The sequence below is a fragment of the Salmo salar genome, chromosome 22, assembly GCF_965601325.2.
Source record: "Salmo salar chromosome 22, fSalSal1, whole genome shotgun sequence".
NCBI lineage: Eukaryota > Metazoa > Chordata > Actinopteri > Salmoniformes > Salmonidae > Salmo > Salmo salar.
This window is the reverse complement of record NC_138312.1, coordinates 23,243,976-23,266,482: the sequence shown is the minus strand read 5'-3', so window position 1 is coordinate 23,266,482 and position 22,507 is coordinate 23,243,976.

Below are 22,507 nucleotides of genomic sequence, written 5' to 3'. Positions count from 1 at the left end.
ATTTGGCAGGCAAAACCCTGAGACATTTTCTGACAGGAAGTGGATACCTGATGTGTTGTATTACCTTTAAACCTATCCCATTGAAAAACACAGGGGCTGAGGAATATTTTGGCACTTCCTATTGCTTCCACTAGATGTCACCAGCCTTTACAAAGTGTTTTGAGTCTTCTGGAGGGAGATCTGACCGAACAAGAGCCATGGAACGATGATGTCCCATTAGACACCTGGCGCGCGAGTTCATGTTGGGTACCCTCGTTCCAATACGTTATAAAAGAGTATGCATTCGTCCACCTTGAATATTATTCATGTTCTGGTTAAAAAAGGCCCTAATGATTTATGCTATACAACGTTTGACATGTTTGAATGAACGGAAATATATTTTTTCCCCTCTTTCATGACGAGAAGTCCGGCTGGCTTAGATCATGTGCTAACAAGACGGAGATTTTTGGACATAAATGATGAGCTTTTTTGAACAAAACTACATTCGTTATGGACCTGTGATACCTGGAAGTGACATCTGATGAAGAGAATCAAAGGTAATGGATTATTTACATAGTATTTTCGATTTTAGATCTCCCCAACATGACGTCTAGTCTGTATCGCAACGCGTATTTTTCTGGGCGCAGTGCTCAGATTATTGCAAAGTGTGATTTCCCAGTAAGGTTATTTTTAAATCTGGCAAGTTGATTGCGTTCAAGAGATGTAAATCTATAATTCTTTAAATGACAATATAATATTTTACCAATGTTTTCTAATTTTAATTATTTAATTTGTGACGCTGACTTGACTGCCGGTTATTGGAGGGAAACGATTTCCTCAACATCAATGCCATAGTAAAACGCTGTTTTTGGATATAAATATGAACTTGATAGAACTAAAAATGCATGCATTGTCTAACATAATGTCCCAGGAGTGTCATCTGATGGAGATTGTAAAAGGTTAGTGCATCATTTTAGCTGGTTTTATGGTTTTGGTGACCCTGTCTTTGACTTGACAAAACATTACACACAACTCTTGTAAATGTACTGTCCTAACATACTCTAAATTTATGCTTTCGCCGTAAAACCTTTTTGAAATCGTAAAACGTGGTTAGATTAAGGAGATGTTTATCTTTCAAAGGGTGTAAAATAGTTGTATGTTTGAAAAATTAGAATTTTGACATTTATTTGGATTCAAATTTGCCGCTCTTGAAATGCACCTGCTGTTGATGGAGTGCACCACGGGTGGCACGCTAGCGTCCCACCTAGCCCATAGAGGTTAAATTGTTTAACTTGGGTCAAACGTTTCGGGTAGCCTTCCACAAGCTTTCTACAATAACTTGGGTGAATTTTGGCCAATTTCTCCTGACAGAGCTGGTGTACACGCGTTTTCAGTTCTGCCCACAGATTTTCTATAGGCTTGAGGTCAAGGCTTTGTGATGGCCACTCCAATACCTTGACTTTGTTGTCCTTAAGCCATTTTGCCACAACTTTGGAAGTATGCTTGGGGTCATTGTCCATTTGGAAGACCCATTTGTGACTACGATTTATCTTCCTGATTGATGTCTTGAGATGTTGCTTCAATATATCCACATTGTTTTCCCTCCTCATGACGCCATCTATTTTGTGAAGTGCAGTCCCTCCTGCAGCAAAGCACCCCCAGAACATGATGCTGCCACCTCTGTGCTTCACGGTTGGGATGGTGTTCTTCGGCTTGCAACGATCCCCCTTTTTCCTCCAAACATAACGTTGGTCATTATGGCCAAACAGTTCTTTTTTGTTTCATCAGACCAGAGTACATTTCTCCAAAAAGTACGATCTTTGTCCCCATGTGCAGTTGCAAACCGTAGTCTGTTTTTTTATTGGCGGTTTTGGAGCAGTGGCTTCTTCCTTGCTGAGCAGCCTGTCAGGTTATGTCGATATAGGACTCGTTTTACTGTGGATATAGATACTTTTGTACCTGTTTCCTCCAGCATCATCACAAGGTCCTTTGCTGTTGTTCTGGGATTGATTTGAACTTTTTGCACCAAAGTACGTTCATCTCTATGAGACTGAACGTGTCTTCTTCCTGAGCGGTATGACGGCTGCGTGGTCCCATGGTGTTTATACTTGCGTACTATTGTTTGTACAGATGAACGTGGCACCTTCAGGCGTTTGGAAATTGCTCCCAAGGATCAACCAGACTTGTGGAGGTTTTGGCTGATTTATTTAGATTTTCTCATGATGTCAAGCAAAGAGGCACTTAGTTTGAAGGTAGGCCTTGAAATACATCCACAGGTACACCTCCAATTGACTCAAGTGATGTCAATTATTCTATCAGAAGCTTCTAAAGCCATGACATAATTTTCGGGAGTTTTCCAAGCTGTTTAAAGGCACAGTCAACTTAGTGTATGTAAACTTCTGACCCACTGGAATTGTGAATTATAAATGCGAATTATAAGTGAAATAATCTGTCTGTAAACAATAGTGGGAAAAATTACTTGTGTAATGCACAAAGTAGATGTCCTTACCAACTTGCAAAACTATAGTTGTTAATAAGATATTTGTGGAGTGGTTGAAAAATGAGTTTTCAATCCCAGAACAACAGCAAAGGACCTTGTGAAGATCCTGGAGGAAACAGGTACAAAAGTATCTATATCCACAGTAAAACGAGTCCTATATCCACATAACCTGAAAGGCAGCTCAGCAAGGAAGAAGCCACTGCTCCAAAACCGCCATAAAACAGCCAGACTATGGTTTGCAACTGCACATGAGGACAACGATCATACTTTTTGGAGAAATGTCCTCTGGTCTGATGAAACAAAAATGGAACTGTGTGGCGGATGAATCAGAATGTATCCCTTTGGACTCTGGTGTTGGCAGTTGCACTTCTGCACTCCCCTCAGCTGGGGCTCTGTCGCTTGGGCCCCAGAGAGGGGAGAGGTCAGGCTTGTCTTTTACATGTCTCTTGTGCAATGCAGAATATCAGAAAGGGAAGAGGACAGGATGGAACATTGTCTTCATATGTGAATGTATCTGTTAAACCATGTGAAGGGATGGCGTGATTAATGGGGAACCAATTACTTGTCTCCACAATGTCTGTGCGCAAGTCACTCCCTCCTTTGGCATTGGGGGGAGGTGTATTGCAGTGTCTGGAACCATTGTATGTCCTCTCTGATGTTGCACTTATTCTGGGATAGTGTATGACCTAGAGGCTCACTCCCCTCAGTGAGCTTGTCCAGGGGTGGGGTCAAGAGGGGGTTTACTTGAGATGGGAGTATCTAGAGTTGACAATTGATTTATGCCATTGGATGAGATGGTGTTTTTGTGCTATGAAGTACCAGGAACGGGATTAGAACCTCGTCTTAGGGACCAAACTGAACGATAATTTATAGCGAATGCTATCTGGCTATGGGATACTCCTCTCTCAAGCAAAAGTCTTTCTTTGTGAACTGTTCCTAAGATCTGTGGTTCGTCATGTACGTTGAGAGGGGTGTATCTTGGCTATAAAAGATCTTTGTACTTTTGTGTTGTCACTTTTCAATGGCGCATCATTGAAAGTCAAGTGCTATTGCAAAGCTCTTATTATTAAAGATGTAGTTTAAGTATAACTCTGACTGGTGTGTGAAGTTTGTAACTCTCCTCATTTGGTAATGCAGAAATTAGCCACCACAACTGTTTGGCCATAATGACCATTGTTATGTTTGGAGGAAAATGGGGGAAGCTTGCAAGCCGAAGAACACCATTCCAATGGGGGTGGCAGCATCATGTTGTGAGGGTTCTTTGCTGCAGGAGGGACTGGTGCACTTCACGAAATAGATGGCATCATGAGGCAGGAAAATGATGTGCATCATGAGGCAGGACAATTATGTGGATATATTGAAGCAACATCTCATGACATCAGTCAGGAAGTTATTTAGGAGGGATATATTTTTCCTGCCGAGGTGTGCCCTATACCTGCACCCAGAGGGGAGTAGTTCAAAGTCCGTGTACAGGGGGTGACTTGGGTCTAAAATTATTTTGTGAGCCTTGCGGAGGGCCTGACCTTAAAGATCTCAACCAGGCCTGTCTATTTGACTCCAAGTACCTTCCTTGCTGTGGGGAAAATCCTTCTCAGCATATTTCTCTGGCTGACAGTGGCATTGCCAAACCAACAAACAATACAAAAAGTTAAAATACTCTCAATGAAAGATTTGTAAAACACGATAAAAGTCATTGTATTACAAAGTTGGGTTGGAACTCGTAAGATGTCGCCCTTCTCCGTCGGTGCATCTTTACAGAATTATATAGAAAAGGATGTTTTTTTTTCCAATGGAGAACGTTTTTATTGCGTGGTGATGAAATGCACAAAATATACTGATGTTAACATATCGTGACATTTTACTGGAGTGGAGACAGCTATAACGTCTACCCCCACTCCCACTTTCCAGGGCTCGACGTCGCCAGTTTACTCATTATTACGCACACCTGCCACCCTCGTTACGCGCACCTCATGAGACTCACCTGGACTCCATCACCTTCCTGATTACCTCCCCTATATCTGTCACTCCCTTTGGTTCTTTCCCCAGGCATTATTGACTCTGTTTCTGTGTTTCATGGCTGTACGCTACCCTTGTTTTGTTCAATGTGCAATTATTTATTAAATTCACACCCTGTACTTGCTTCTCGACTCCTAGCATACACGTTACAAGAACAGTATGCTCTCAAGGTCATTTTCTATCTACTTTGTTTGGATAGCCCTAAAAGAGCGACTTTTATAGAGTTTCACAGTCAATATTTGGACTGTAATAGGTTGAAGAAGAATTGGTTTTGTACAGCGAGTGCTGGACATTTATAGGAACTTTTAGGTTCAAGTGCTGAGCTTTATTTGTTTGCTCCAGTGTTTGCCTCACATCTTTGGACATGAAGAGTTATCTCATAAGAAATCTGTTTTTTCCTATCCCTGATAGTAATCACATAAGCATAACCCTCACAACCTCTCATATCAACATGCTATTTGAAATTATATCGATTAGTAAACACAAACTGAAGACATATGTTTTCTGACTGGGTATTGACATTGATCCTGAACGTGACACAAAAGTTTCTTTCCATAGCAGCTAGATTTGTTTAAAAGTAGCACTTAATCAGGGAAGATCAACACTTATCAGTGGAAGCACATTTTTCATGGAAATGATGTTCTCCCTCCATCTTCAGACTTTGTCTTCACTTGGAACGAGGTTCACACTTTTTTAAATTTAAAATACATTTTCCCTGTGGGGATTTTTAAAAGAACCGAGAGTGAAGGGTTATTTCAAGGTTGTTCTGTGAAAGTTTAACGTGTGAGGTGTGTTATAAGTGTGAATACACAAAACACAAAAATTCAATAAATTTAAAATTGTGTGTTAAGGCCTCCCGAGTGGTGCGGCTGTCTAAGGCACTACATCACAGTGCTAAAGGCATTACTACAGACCCAGGTTCATTCCCGGGCTGTGCCACAACCGGTTGTGGCCGGGAGTCCCATAGGACGGTACACAATTGGCCCAGCCTCGTCCGGGTTTGGGGAGGGTTTGGCCGAGGGGGCTTTACTTGGCTCATTGCACCCTAGTGCCTCCTTGTGGTGGGCCGGGTGCCTGCAGGCTGACCCAGTTGAATGGTGTTTCCTCCGACACATTGGTGCGGCTGGCTTCCGGGTTAATCTGGCAGGTGTTAAGGAGCACGGTTAGGCGGGTCATGTTTTGGAGGATGCAAGACTCCACCTTCGCCTCTCCCGAGCTCATTGGGGAGTTGCAGTGATGAGACAAGATCGAAATTGTGGAGAAGGGGGGTTAAATTAAATAAATCAAGTGTGGTAATTGCTAAACTTATGGCCAATGCACATGCTGTGGGCTGGAAGATCAGGCATAGTTTATCAACTCTCCAGTAGGAGAAAATTATGAGCCATGCTGCTGTTTCTGAAGCTCACAGAACACACAACCTATGCAATGTAGCCAATCGTGCCTTTGTTTCAGCATATGCACATCACTCTCTCTACTGTTGCTGATTTAAAACAGGAAAATTAAGATGCAGCATATGACTGCACTTGACCTGTCAGCCCGGCTACCACAAGAGGGACCGTCACCACCCACACCTCAGTTATAACAAAATAACAACATCAACATCAAGATCAACAGATCAGCTACTAACTAAATAAACAACAATTAGAGAGTATTGAAAATCCTTTTTTTTTTACTTTAATATAACTCTGCCACAATGGCACCAAGTTTCTTTAGATGTTGAACATTTGTGAATAGAGTCAAATGAAAATTTTATGAATCATATTGTAGGTTAGCCGTATACTGACAAGTGTGGAATGAGCACAAGAAGACAGTCATACTGGCACGCATGAACACACAAACATGCAGAGAGAAATAGAGAAAGACAACAAAAGAGGAAGAGAGGAAGAAATTGTGAATCATAGCTGTACTAAAGTTGGCGTGCTTTTTGAATTAAGTGGCATACTGAGACAACCCAGCCCTTTAATGACAGTGTCTTGAGGAGATTTCAAAGTGTGTTTACAAGTTAACGGTAGCCTGTACTTGCAGACAGAGGAGAGGCGACACATGCCTGAAATCATCCAACACTCAAAGAGAGAAGAAATGCATTTCAAGAGTTTCACAACAGGGAAAGGAAGTTGCTCGACCAAACGGTTTTGTTACATATTTACATATCATTTAACAGTGCTGCCTCGTGCCTTAGAGGGATACATTGGCTTGTTGCTCTGATGCAACTGCAAGTGGGGAAAGCAGACATTACCAGAGATAAAAAAATAATGTCAACCAACTAGAGAGAGAAGCCATGTACAGGCCCATATCTGGTGTTGGACTGAGAAGCTTGAAGGCATTGATGACTACACTATCTAACTGTGAAACTAATCTAGCCGTTGGCAAAGCGAGACCAACATAAACACATTGCAACCATCTCTCATATCAACTTAAAATCTGTTATGGCTAGGCGTGGCGCTAGCGACCCACCTCGACAACATCCGGTGAAATTGCAGAGCGCGAAATTCAAATTACAGAAATATTTAACATTCATGAAAATACAAGTGTCATACATCAAAATAAAGCTTAACTTCTTGTTAATCCAGCAGCTGTGTCAGATTTCAAAAAGGCTTTACGGCGAAAGCACACCATGCGATTATCTGAGGACAGTGCCCTGCATACAAAACCATGAAAACATTTTTCAACCAGGCAGGTGTGCCACGAAAGTCAGAAATAGAGATATAATAAATGCCTTACCTTTGAAGATCTTCTTCTGTTGTCACTCCAAAAGGTCCCAGCTACATCACAAATGGTCCTTTTGTTCGATAAAGTTCTTCTTTATATCTCCAAAAACTCAGTTTAGCTGGCATGCTTCATTCAATAAGCCACCGGTTTCTCTCCATCAAAATGCATACAAAATCCCAAACGTTACCAATAAACTTCTCCAAACAAGTCAAACAACGTTTATAATCAAACCTCAGGTACCTTAATACGTAAATAAACAATAACATTTAAGACGGAGAATTGTTATTGTCGCTACCGGAGATAAATAACAAAGAACGCGTTCTCATCCACGCGCATGAGAATACTTCAGCCAAAATGGGAGCCACTTAAAATAACTACAAATTCTAGCTCATTTTTCTAAAGACTGTTGACATCTAGTGGAAGCAATCTGGGAGGATTTTGCCATATCTGTTATGTTATACTCACAGACATTATTTTAACAGTTTTAGAAAGTGTGTTTTCTATCCAAATCTACCAATTATATGCTTCTGGGCCTGAGTAACAGGCAGTTTACTTTGGGAACGCTTTTCATCCGGACGTCAAAATACTGCCCCCTAGCCCAAAGAGGATTTATTAACCTCTTTGAGCAAGTGCCAAAATCCCTCTGCAAGTGGTTGGAAGAAGCTTCGCCTGGCATTTCAAACTCTACTGTTTAGCCTAGTTCCCAAGTATCCTCCCTGGTAGGAAACCTTGGTCAAGGGCAAAGGGAAAAATGTTGCCTCTGAGATTTAACCTGGTGACACTGTGGTCCAGCTTCCAGAACATTTCTGCCTGCCCCACAGTGCACTCAATTCATTCCACATGGCAAGCCACCTCAGAAGACACACTCATATTTTTGCCACTAAAAATAAAGGATTGTGGGTTATATTTACCTTATCTATTTCTATAAATACAGAGTGTGATGTGATTGAGAGTGCAGTATATTGTGGCTTTTAACACTATACTACTACCACTACTACTGTTGTAATACAACTTTTTAACACTGGGTTTAAGGCTGGGTTTAACTCTCTACAGTAACTGGAAAGAGACCTGTATCCTAAGTAATGCTCTATAGAGCAATGATGCAGTAAGAAATTACAATGGGAGAATCACAGGACTCAAAATAAATTACAAAATACTGCTGGATAAAATACACTAGAGAATAGGGAAAATCACTTCAAAAACAAATATTTTGCTAATGGTTTTTCTGACGTCAGATTCATCAGTAGAAACACATCATAGTTTCCAAGAAGAAAAGAGAGACTAAACTTACTCAAACATCATTATCCCCACTTCCTGTTCCATTATTAATATATAAATATTATTTCATACTGATAACAACAACAACAACAACAACAACAACAACTGGAGATTGTTTTCATCTGTTATCTTTCATCTCCCCTGCATACACATTTACAGGAAAATAATGGGAGTGGGTGTCATTGGGAAAATAGGAAGGTTATTAAGATAGCGAGTGCTGATATGGGCAGAGCGATCCTTTAAGAACTGTCAGTGTGTGTGTGTGTGTGTGTGTTCGTGCTTGGCTAACAGAACCACCAAACAAGGCTTGAGAGACAGTGTAATGTTAGAGCTCATTTCTTAAACAGTACTGAACATCTGAAAGAAATCTGAAATAATTACAGATAGCTGCTTGTTATTTACAAAAACCCACAAGCAGAAGAAATCTCAATGTAATACCTATATCCTCTATGGGCTAGGTGGGACGCTAGCGTGCCACCCGTGGTGCACTCCATCAACAGCAGGTGCATTTCAAGAGCGGCAAATTTGAATCCAAATAAATGTCAAAATTCAAATTTTTCAAACATACAACTATTTTACACCCTTTGAAAGATAAACATCTTCTTAATCTAACCACGTTTTACGATTTCAAAAAGGTTTTACGGCGAAAGCATAAATTTAGAGTATGTTAGGACAGTACATTTACAAGAGTTGTGTGTAATGTTTTGTCAATTCAAAGACAGGGTCACCAAAACCATAAAACCAGCTAAAATGATGCACTAACCTTTTACAATCTCCATCAGATGACACTCCTAGGACATTATGTTAGACAATGCATGCATTTTTAGTTCTATCAAGTTCATATTTATATCCAAAAACAGCGTTTTACTATGGCATGGATGTTGATGAAATCGTTTCCCTCCAATAACCGGCAGTCAAGTCAGCGTCACAAATTAAATAATTAAAATTAGAAAACATTGGTAAAATATTATATTGTCATTTAAAGAATTATAGATTTACATCTCTTGAACGCAATCAACTTGCCAGATTTAAAAATAACCTTACTGGGAAATCACACTTTGCAATAATCTGAGCACTGCGCCCAGAAAAATACGCGTTGCGATACAGACTAGACGTCATGTTGGGGAGATCTAAAATCGAAAATACTATGTAAATAATCCATTACCTTTGATTCTCTTCATCAGATGTCACTTCCAGGTATCACAGGTCCATAACGAATGTAGTTTTGTTCAAAAAAGCTCATCATTTATGTCCAAAAATCTCCGTCTTGTTAGCACATGATCTAAGCCAGCCGGACTTCTCGTCATGAACGAGGGGAAAAAATATATTTACGTTCGTTCAAACATGTCAAACGTTGTATAGCATAAATCATTAGGGCCTTTTTTAACCAGAACATGAATAATATTCAAGGTGGACGAATGCATACTCTTTTATAACGTATTGGAACGAGGGTACCCAACATGAACTCGCGCGCCAGGTGTCTAATGGGACATCATCGTTCCATGGCTCTTGTTCGGTCAGATCTCCCTCCAGAAGACTCAAAACACTTTGTAAAGGCTGGTGACATCTAGTGGAAGCAATAGGAAGTGCCAAAATATTCCTCAGCCCCTGTGTTTTTCAATGGGATAGGTTTAAAGGTAATACAACACATCAGGTATCCACTTCCTGTCAGAAAATGTCTCAGGGTTTTGCCTGCCAAATGAGTTCTGTTATACTCACAGACACCATTCAAACAGTTTTAGAAAATGTAGGGTGTTTTCTATCCATATGTAATAAGTATATGCATATTCTAGTTACTGGGTAGGAGTGGTAACCAGATTAAATCGGGTATGTTTTTTTATCCAGCCGTGTCAATACTGCCCCCTAGCCCTAACAGGATATCAGAGCGAGTGTGTGGAGTTGTTTTACCCTGGATTATGATTTGACTGGTTGTGATAACTCCTTTAGCCAGCCTATCGGTAGGGTTTCAGCAAGCCTTTGAAAGATGGCCGTTGGTGCCCTGGTAGGGTGACTCATTTTAGGGCCAGGCCTGATTTCATGGGGGCAGTCAGCGGCCACGGGGTATTAATCAAATCCAATGAGCAATGGGTAATTATCAGAGCTAAGACCTTGATGATGTGCCCTGCCACAGAGGAGGGAGAGGCGGGGGCAGAATCAGTGATGTAGTCAGATGCATGTGCACGACTAGCAGAATAAAATACACATGGACCTGTCGGTCACCAAACGAGTTGAGGTCAGTGGAGCTGTGCACAATGTTATCTCAGAGAACATCAGCTCAAAACAGATGTGTGCATGGCACCTCCAAAACGTAATTGTGAAGGAACAGATTGTTAGTGAAACATCACAGTGAAACAGATTACGAATGTGCATAGCTCAAAATATATGGAGGAAGACAGTTTACAGTAGCTCAAAAACAACAGATAGGCTGTGCAGAGAGAGAGATTGAGAGGGAGAGAGAGACTGTGTGTAATAAAGAGAAGGAATGAGAGACGGATAGTTGAGTGCCCTCTGTCTCTCTCATCTTCCTCTTGATGTCCTAAAAAGTGCTCCTGCGACAGTGGGGCAGTATGAACCTAAATCCTCATTGTTTGAGAGAAGCAAAGCAAAGCCTTCATTACATCTGAGAATCACTCATGCAGTCTGGGAGTGAGACAATCATATGTCTGTGACATTTATCCATACTTTTTTTGTTTTTCTTTGAGCAACTTGCATCCTCTTCATGTTTGTAGCTATCACAGCACATTTGAAAGTGTTAATTTAACAGCATGCGTGTTCATTTTAATACTCGTCCAGTGTTTATATAGGGCCACTCAGTGTTAGTTTAACACTTTTTGTAGTGTTCATATTGAAACACTTGGAGTGTTAAAATATAGTTGTGCAAATGACACATGGGAGTGTTTTTTCAACACCCCTAAGTATTACTATTTGTTTTATTTAACCTTTATTTAACTTGGCAAGTCAGTTAAGAACAAATGATTATTTACAATGACGGCCTACCCTGGCCAAACCCAGATGACGCTGGGCCAATTATGCGCAGCCCTATGGGACTCCCAAACACAGCCGGATGTGATACAGCCTGGATACAAACCAGGGACTGTAGTGACACCTCTTGCACTGAGATGCAGTGCCTTAGACAGCTGCGCCACTCAGGAGCCAACTCTGGAGAATGCATCCTGTAGCTGAAATGACACCAGGAAGTGATAAATATTCACACTAGCAAAATATTTTTTGGGTCTGGTTCTCTCCCACTCAAATCAAGCCTGCAAGTTGTAGGTGAGTTAAACAGGAGCAATAAAGGATTCGTTACAAGAGTAGTAACTCATTTATTTAGGCCACAGAGTGCATCAGAATGAAATCAGTGCATCACAGGCACATCAGAATGAAATCAGTGCATCACCAGCACACCAGAATGAATTCAGTGCATCACAGGCGCATCAGTACATCTGTTATATGGAAACAAGAATATTTGCAGAGTTGCTATTTAACACAAGTGTAAGTCCTCCTAAGACTAGGTAAGCAATTTTCTTGACAACGTTGCCAATAATCTGACTATTACTCAATCATGGCAAACAAAGGAACAACAAAGGCTCTCATCAGCAATATAAGCACTTTGAAGGCCAAAAGGCTTATAAAATGTCAGATCATCAGCTTTGACAACAACTTTGTCATCAACACCATCAAACACAGTGAATGCATGGTAATGTTCACTGAAGTTATCAGTATTCAACTTGTCCAGCAATAGGTCTACAATATTGTCAACCACAAGAATCTTAGTTATTTTACAAAAGACTTGCATTTCATGCTCCATCTTATTGCAAACCAACATTCCCTCTCTGTACTCCGTGCCATCCATGTTAACCCAGCTGTTCGCATAAATTGCTTTCCGCTATTACACCACCCCCTCACTCTCCCTGCCGCCTCCTCTGTGTTTGTGCTTTTATTTGCAGATTTGGGGCAGGTGGAGCTGATTGGGTCGTTGACGTGACAAGTTGCACCTGGGTTTGGGATCAACTAGGAGATACAAGTTCCTGGCTCTTTCTTTCTCCACAAGCACCATTTTGTTTTGTGATCTGGTTGATTGGTTTTGGATTAGGTGTGCCCTTCAACACTTAGACACATTTTACCTTCATCCATGCATCTCCATTACACCCCTCACATGCCTACTTTCACAGGTTAGTTTTCCTTTGTAGTTGTATACTTTGTTAGTTGTTTAATAAACATTTTTATTCCTTAACTGCCAATGTGTGAACTCCCTTGTTTGTCAGCATCTAAAAGCCAGGTTGTGACAAATGGGGGCTTGTCTGGGTTTTTGCCTTGGCTATTTTGATGTTATCCCTAGTATACATGGTAATTGGTGACACTTTGGTGGGTCTTGTGGTTTGCTTAGTTCTGGTATTGTCCCAGAAGCCTGTATGGCTATTTGGCCATTTTGTATGTGCTACTGTATATTGGGAGTTACATGTTGACTTTTTGTAATAACTTGTGTTTAGTCACACTTCGATTGGTTGAGAAATTGCCTTCTCTTGTATCGGTTTGATGACTTTATTTATTAGAAGTTTTGATTTGGTGCATTGGTGGAGAGAAGACAAGTCTCTTTTCCTGTACTATCTAGAGACACTTTGTTCTGTTCCCTGTTGGGTCATCAAATTATGGAGGTGAGTTGTCTTTGCAGTGTATGACAGTGAAGTTGAGGCAGCCATAACTACCCAGAGCATTCTCTCTGGAGCACATCTGTGGTTCTGGGTTGGTTACCAGCGAGCTGGTTCCTCCATGTCAGCGGGCTCTAGTGCATCGATACCTGCCACAAAGCCCCCCAAGACTAGGTTAAAGTTTAACAATAGGATTTGAGTAAACTCAAGTAATACTCACCAGTTTTTTGCGCTGTTAAGTCAGCTATGTACTTGTTCTGTAGTCGATATACTCATTAGGGCAGTTCAAATTTGGTCTACTAATCTGTTCATTTGGTAGTAGCTTATACATTTTGTCCATGCTCCTGATGAGTTGCTTATGCAGTTTATGAAGGAATAGCTTTTGCAGTTGCGTGAGTATTATCATGTTAAGATTGGTGACAAATGTCTCAAGGATACTGTGAGGTCTATTCTGTCATCTAATTTGCTTTCAGCTGGTATTTTGAAGGCAGAATTGAGTGAACCTAGTGCAGCTGTACTGGATGTACCAATTGGGTCTAGTGCTGGTTTGACATTTCATCAGAAAAAGGAGTTACTTTTATTGCAGCTAAATCATGACAATGATTCTGTGAAGGTTGAAGCAGGATACGGAACAAGCTAAATTGCGGTTGCAACATCAGTGGTTAGAACTTGTCAGAAAGCAAGCTTTCAGATGAATTTTATTTTGAGAATGATTACTCAAGCTCCCCAATTGGATGCTCTTCCCTTGGTGGTTCTCCACCTCTTGATGTTGCTGGTTATCTCTGGTTAATGCCTACATTTACTGAAATCTGCTCTATTTTTTACATTATTTGAATGTGTAGCACACTGTCGGGCTTGGCCTGATGCAGACTGTACTTTGATGCTACAGTGTCTTGGCCGGTAAGGCTCAGGAGGCTTACTCATCTCTTAGCGCTATAGATAGCGCCGATTACCTAAAGGTTAAAACGGCTATCCTGTATGCTAATGAGTTGGTCCCTGAAGTGTATCGACAGCGTTTCAGAACATTGAATAAAGGTTAAAAACAGTCATGTTTAGTTTTCACGGGATTTGTTAACTCAATTCCGTTGTGGGTGTACTGCGTCAGCAGTCACTAGTTTTTAAGATTTGTGCAACCTGGTTGTCCTCGAACAATTTAAAGAATCTGTCCCTGATCATCTTGCTACCCATATAAAAGTACAAAGTATGGACTGCATCTGAAGCTGCTGTTTTGGCAGATGAGTAAGTACTGAACCACAAAGGCAGTTTGAGGGTCCTGTATGTGAGATAGTGGCAGAGGAACAGTTCAAGTGGATTTCGGTCAGCAAATTCCTTTGGTTCTGGTAATGACACATTACCATTTAGATCCAAACATGGTTCATGTGGACAGAATGATGTAAGTAAAATCTGTAATTGTCAAGGTAAAGGCCACTGGAAGAACGAATGTCCTGTCCTTGGTAAAAAGGTCAGCAGATTGGTCAGCACAAATTTAAAACATGTTGCATTAGCTGAGTCTGTTCCTCATGTTAATCCTGTTGCGCAAGCTCAATTGTCCAAACCTTTTAGTACTGATTATTCACTGTTTGTCACAGAGGGTTATGTTTCACTATTGGGAAGTGATGTGCCAGAAAAGATTCTGCGAGACACTGGTGGATCTGAATCGTTTGTTTTTGAGTGTTGTCTGCCTTTTTCTCTGGAGACAGATACAGGAACCAGTGTCATGATTCAAAGGATAGGTTTGAATACTTTATCTGTACCATTGCACTAGGTCAGATATAAGTTTGACTTTGTGCGAGGTGAGGTTTCCCTTGGGGTGTGTCCCTTTCTGCCCGTTGACGGTGTTCATGTGATTTTGGGTAACGACTTGATGTATCTCCTCTGTTAGTTTCTCATACCCTATCCCATGTAGGGATTATCTATGAAAACGTAGAGTTTCCCGGAGGTATTCTCTGCATGCACTCTGACTCGTGCTATGAGCCGTGCTGACACTACGGTCAAAATGGAACTTACATAACACATAGCCGAACAGTTTGATAATCCATTAACTTATGGGCCGGTGGGATGGTCGCGTCCCACCTGGCCAACATCCGGTCAAATTGCAGAGCGTGAAATCCAAACTACAGAATTAGAAATATTTAACTTTCATAAAATCACAAGTGTAATACATCAAAATAAAGCTTAACTTCCTGTTAATGCAGCCGCTGTGTCAGATTTCAAAAAGGCTTTACGGTGAAAGCACACCATGCGATTATCTGAGGACAGCGCCCCGCATACAAAAGCATGAAAAACTAATTTCAACCAGGCAGGTGCGACACGAAAGTCAGAAATGGCGATATAATAAATGCCTTACCTTTGATCTTCTTCTGTTGGCACTCCAAAAGGTCCCAGTTACATCACAAATGGTCCTTTTGTTCGAAAATGTCCTTTATATCCATAAAACTCAGTTTAGCTGGCGCGCTTCAGTTAATAATCCACCCAGTTTCCCTCCATCAAAATGCATACAAAATGAATCCCAAACGTTACTAATAAACTTTTCCAAACAATGTTTATAATCAAACCTTAGGTACCCTAATATGTAAATAAACATATTAGATTTAGTGAAAATAAAATCTCATTGATTTATCAAGGCCAGTCCCCATGCTTGTCTCACAGTTGCGTGACACATTGCTAAAATAGTTGTAGGCTATTGCTTCAAATCCTATTGCTTCTAACTTCAATATGCTCTTAAAATAAGATCTACACCACTTTTAATAGCACATTACTCAACACTAGTGAGACTCCTGTCGTCTACGGTAGGCCTACAGTATATCGAAAAATATGACGTGACTCTCCGCCAAAAACTACATAGAGGATTGGATTCTAAATTAAAACCAAAAGCCGCCTCGTAGGTCTCCGGTGGTGGCCGGCACGGCTATCTGTAGCAACACATTTTGCATTGTGGTGACTTAGACAGCTGCACCACTGGGAGGTCCCATCCACAAAGTATCAAAATACAAGGAAGTGTTGGTAAAGATATATTGTCCTGCAAATATTATTAGTGCAATGCCCCTTAAAGTGTTGCTCTGTGCTACCCACTGTGGCGGGGTGGGTGTCCACTCCCCTTCCCTCCTCCTCCCCCATGGGCTAGGTCTGTCTTCCGTGCGCGGCTCTGCGGCCCATCCCGTGCTCCCTACCCTCGTGCGCTTTTAGTGGATACAGCTGGAGAACTGCAAGGCAATCCCATTGTGCAGCACTCGGGGGCCATGACCAATATGACCAATATATATTGTCCGGCTAATAACAGGGTTAATAATATATGTGAGAATATCCAAGGGGCTTTTATATAATTCTAAATTATTAATAATAATTGCTTTGTTTAAAAAAATAACATTTTGGAGATTTAGTTTTCAAATAATGTAAAATGAGCAAGGAAAAAGGCCATTCTTGAACATGGAGTGAGACATTGTTACTAATTTGTAAATAAAGACATTTTGTTATTTAGAATTATTTCTGTTTTTAGAGGGAGAGAAACCAAAAACCTACAGTCATCTAATGGGTCTCCCAGTCGAGGCTGGCACAGGTATTGAACTAGCATCTGTAGCAACACAGCTTGCACTGCTATGCAGTGTCTTAGACCATTGCACCACTCAGGCACTGTACAATGTGACTGGTCAGGAGTGGCCTGCAGTACTACAGTAAGAGCAAAATAATCCTAAAAGAATAAAAACCTTAGTGTAACAACAGTTTAAGTAATACTGAAGTCGTGCACAATTATCAGTTTCTATTTCGGTTTATGTCGCCCATTCATTGTCAGACACAGTAGTACCCAAAATCAAAATCAGTGCTCTAACGTCCCCTTGCGCTGGTCTGGAGCAATGAAGTGGTGATGCAGGGTACTGTACTAAACCACAAATTACCTCTAAGTACCGCAGCATAATCGCAAAACATTTAGTGGAGCAACCACTGTATGTGCTAAAACGGACGCGGTTAGTCCTGTTCTTTCGGTGGAATCTGTTGATCTGAGGTCAGCCACTCCACCTTCACATACAGTGACAGAGTGTGATGAAGACGGTGTGCCGGGCCCTGATGATGGTATTTTGCAGGGTAGGTTGATGAGTCCCTTGCAAACTTGGAGAGTTTGTTGGGTCACCTGTCTGATTGTGTCTGTGCCTTGATCTAGGTTGGGCAAAATTAAAAATGGCGGTGTTCGCTTTAGCAATCTCACTAGGATAAAGACCTCCTCCATTCCTGCCATTATTGAAAGAGATTGTGATACCTCACATCTCAAAATTGGGTTACTTAATGTTAGATCCCTCACTTCCAAGGCAGTTATAGTCAATGAACTAATCACTGATCATAATCTTGATGTGATTGGCCTGACTGAAACATGGCTTAAGCCTGATGAATTTACTGTGTTAAATGAGGCCTCACCCCCTGGTTACACTAGTGACCATACCCCCCGTGCATCCGGCAAAGGCGGAGGTGTTGCTAACATTTACGATAGCAAATTTCAATTTACAAAAAAAAAAACTATGACGTTTTCGTCTTTTGAGCTTCTAGTCATGAAATCTATGCAGCCTACTCACTCACTTTTTATAGCTACTGATAACAGGCCTCCTGGGCCATATGCAGTGTTCCTCACTGAGTTCCCTGAATTCCTATCGGATCTTGTAGTCATAGCAGATAATATTCAAATTTTTGGTGACTTTAACATTCACATGGAAAAGTCCACAGACCCACTCCAAAAGGCTTTTGGAGCCATCATCGACTCAGTGGGTTTTGTCCAACATGTCTCTGGACCTACTCACTGCCACAGTCATACTCTGGACCTAGTTTTGTCCCATGGAATAAATGTTGTGGATCTTAATGTTTTTCCTCATAATCCTGGACTATCGGACCACCATTTTATTACGTTTGCAATCGCAACAAATAATCTGCTCAGACCCCAACCAAGGAGCATTAAAAGTCGTGCTATAAATTCTCAGACAACCCAAAGATTCCTTGATGCCCTTCCAGACTGCCTCTGCCTACCCAAGGATGTCAGAGGACAAAAATCAGTTAACCACCTAACCGAGGAACTCAATTTAACCTTGCGCAATACCCTAGATGCAGTTGCACCCCTAAAAACTAAAAACATCTGTCATAAGAAACTAGCTCCCTGGTATACAGAAAATACATGAGCTCTGAAGCAAGCTTCCAGAAAATTGGAACGGAAATGGCGCCACACCAAACTGGAAGTCTTCCGACTAGCTTGGAAAGACAGTACCGTGCAGTATCGAAGAGCCCTCACTGCTGCTCGATCATCCTATTTTTCCAACTTAATTGAGGAAAATAAGAACAATCCGAAATTTCTTTTTGATACTGTCGCAAAGCTAACTAAAAAGCAGCCTTCGCAAATGGAGGATGGCTTTCACTTCAGCAGTAATACATTTATGAACTTCTTTGAGGAAAAGATCATGATCATTAGAAAGCAAATTACGGACTCCTCTTTAAATCTGGGTATTCCTCCAAAGCTCCATTGTCCTGAGTCTACACAACTCTGCCAGGACCTAGGATCAAGGGAGATACTAAAGTGTTTTAGTACTATATCTCTTGACACAATGATGAAAATAATCATGGCCTCCAAACCCTCAAGCTGCATACTGGACCCTATTCCAACTAAACTACTGAAAGAGCTGCTTCCTGTGCTTGGCCCTCCTATGTTGAACATAATAAACGGCTCTCTATCCACCGGATGTGTACCAAGCTCACTAAAAGTGGCAGTAATAAAGCCTCTCTTGAAAAAGCCGAATCTTGATCCAGAAATTATAAAGAACTATCGGCCTATATCGAATCTTCCATTCCTCTCAAAAATTTTAGAAAAAGCTGTTGCACAGCAACTCACTGCCTTCCTGAAGACAGACAATGTATACGAAACGCTTCAGTCTGGTTTTAGACCCCATCATAGCACTGAGACTGCACTTCTGAAGGTGGTAAATGACCTTTTAATGACGTCAGACCGAGGCTCTGCATCTGTCCTCGTGCTCCTAGATCTTAGTGCCGCTTCTGATACCATCGATCACCACATTCTTTTGGAGAGATTGGAAACCCAAATTGGTCTACATGGACAAGTTCTGGCCTGGTTTAGATCTTATCTGTCGGAAAGATATCAGTTTGTCTGTGTGAATGGTTTGTCCTCTGACAAATCAATTGTAAATTTCGGTGTTCCTCAAGGTTCCGTTTTAGGACCACTATTGTTTTCACTATATATTTTACCTCTTGGGGATGTCATTCGAAAACATAATGTCAATTTCACTGCTATGCAGACGACACACAGCTGTACATTTCAATGAAACATGGTGAAGCCCCAAAATTGCCCTCGCTAGAAGCCTGTGTTTCAGACATAAAGAAGTGGATGGCTGCAAACTTTCTACTTTTAAACTCGGACAAAACAGAGATGCTTGTTCTAGGTCCCAAGAAACAAAGAGATCTTCTGTTGAATCTGACAATTAATCTGGATGGTTGTACAGTCGTCTCAAATAAAACTGTGAAGGACCTCGGCGTTACTCTGGACCCTGATCTCTCTTTTGAAGAACATATCAAGACTGTTTCAAGGACAGCTTTTTTCCATCTACGTAACATTGCAAAAATCAGAAACTTTCTGTCCAAAAATGATGCAGAAAAATTAATCCATGCTTTTGTTACTTCTAGGCTGGACTACTGCAATGCTCTACTTTCCGGCTACCCGGATTAAGCACTAAACAAACTTCAGTTAGTGCTAAATACGGCTGCTAGAATCCTGACTAGAACCAAAAAATTTGATCATATTACTCCAGTGCTAGCCTCCCTACACTGGCTTCCTGTTAAGGCAAGGGCTGATTTCAAGGTTTTACTGCTAACCTACAAAGCATTACATGGGCTTGCTCCTACCTATCTTTCCGATTTGGTCCTGCCGTACATACCTACACGTACGCCACGGTCACAAGACGCAGGCCTCCTAATTGTCCCTAGAATTTCTAAGCAAACGGCTGGAGGTAGGGCTTTCTCCTATAGAGCTCCATTTTTATGGAATGGTCTGCCTACCAATGTGAGAGACGCAGACTCAGTCTCAACCTTTAAGTCTTTACTGAAGACTTATCTCTTCAGTAGGTCCTATGATTAAGTATAGTCTTGCCCAGGAGTGTGAAGGTGAACGGAAAGGCTGGAGCAACAAACCGCCCTTGCTGTCTCTGCCTTGCCGGTTCCCCTCTTTCCACTGGGATTCTCTGCCTCTAACCCTTTTACAGGGGCTGAGTCACTGGCTTACTGGTGTTCTTCCATGCCGTCCATGGGAGGGGTGCGTCACTTGAGTGGGTTGAGTCACTGACGTGGTCTTCCTGTCTTGGTTGGCGCCCCCCCTTGGGTTGTGCCATGGCGGAGATTGTTGTGGGCTATACTCGGCCTTGTCTTAGGACAGTAAGTTGGTGGTTGGAGACATCCCTCTAGTGGTGTGGGGGCTGTGCTTTGGCAAAGTGGGTGGGGTTATATCCTGCCTGTTTGGCCCTGTCCGGGGGTATCATCGGATGGGGCCACAGTGTCTTCTGATCCCTCCTGTCTCAGCCTCCAGTATTTATGCTGCAATAGTTTATGTGTCGGGGGGGCTAGGGTCAGTCTGTTACATCTGGAGTATTTCTCTTGTCTTATCCGGTGTCCTGTGTGAATTTAAATATGCTCTCTCTAATTCTCTCTTTCTCTCTTTCTGTCTTTCTCTCGGAGGACCTGAGCCCTAGGACCATGCCTCAGGACTACCTGGTATGATGACTCCTTGCTGTCCCCAGTCCACCTGGCCGTGCTGCTGCTCCAGTTTCAACTGTTCTGCCTGCGGCTATGGAACCCTGACCTGTTCACCGGACGTGCTTGTTGCACCCTCGACAACTACTATGATTATTATTATTTGACCATGCTGGTCATTTATGAACATTTTAACATCTTGACCATGTTCTGTTATAATATCCACCCTGCACAGCCAGAAGAGGACTGGCCACCCCTCATAGCCTGGTTCCTCTCTAGGTTTCTTCCTAGGTTTTTGGCCTTTCTAGGGAGTTTTTCCTAGGGAGTTTTTCCTAGCCACCGTGTGTCTTTCACATGCTTTGCTTGCTGTTTGGGGTTTTAGGCTGGGTTTCTGTACAGCACTTTGAGATATCAGCTGATGTACGAAGGGCTATATAAATAAATTTGATTTGATTGTAAAGCAGAGTTAACCGATTTGATCACTCATTTTCAGTATTTGTTTGCTGATACACCTTCTCAAACACATTTGGCATTGCACGATATTGATGTTGGGGATGCTGTCCCCATTAAACAACATTTTTGTGTCGCATTTAACAGCTATCAGTTGAATTATTCAGTGGGGGAGAAGGAGGCCCTTGCCTTAATTTGGACGTTGCAGCATTTTGAGGTATATGTGGGGTCGGGTGTGGTCCCTATTGTGGTTTACATTGACCACAACACCCTTACTTTCCTGCACATGATGTTTTGGCCAAATCGCAGGATTATGCACTGGTGTTTGTTCCTTCAGGCATTCCATTTGGAACTACGACATGTAAAAGGTGTGGATAATGTGGTGGCTGATGCGCTTTCCCATGCACCGATTTAGTCGATCTTCGGACGCCTTTGTTGCGTTTGTTTTTCTTTTCGGTTGGTGGTCTGTACAAAGTTTATTTTGTCCTTCCTGTTGCTCTGGCTTCTGCTCTCCTGTCGCTCGGTCTCCATTTATTTCTCTTAAATTGTTGATTCCAGGTACTGTGGTTGCTGAGGTTGGATGGGGTCAGGAAATTTGGTTGGGTTGGTGTCATGGGCATCCGGTGGGCTACTTATGTTTATGGTTTGTATAGTATTTTGTGTCTGAACCTTTATTAGTTATGGTTTTGATCAGTTGTCTTTGTGTGGTTGTGTGTTTTGTTTTCGGGTCCTTGTTAGTCTCCGATTTTTATGGGAGGGGGTGTTACCCTCTCCCTGCCGTCGCCTCTACGTTTGTGCTTTTATTTGCAGATTAGCGAGACGTGGAGCTGATTGGGTCGTTGACGTGACAAGTTGCACCTGGGTTTGGATCAGCTTGGAGATAAAAGTTCCTGGTGCCCAGTCCTGGCTCTCTCTCTCCACAAGCACCATTTTGTTTTGTGATCTGGTGCACCCTTCAACACTTACACGCATTTACCTTCATCCATGCATCTCCATTACACCCCTCACATGCCTACTTTCACACTTCACAAGTTAGTTTTCTTTTGTAGTTTTATACTTTGTTAGTTATTTAATAAATTATTTTTGTTATTCCTTAATTAACTGCCAACGTGTGGACTCCCTTGTTTGTCACCATCTAAGAGCCAGGTTGTAACACTGCATCAGAACCTGAAGTGACGCTGCCAACTCCTCACCACCAGTA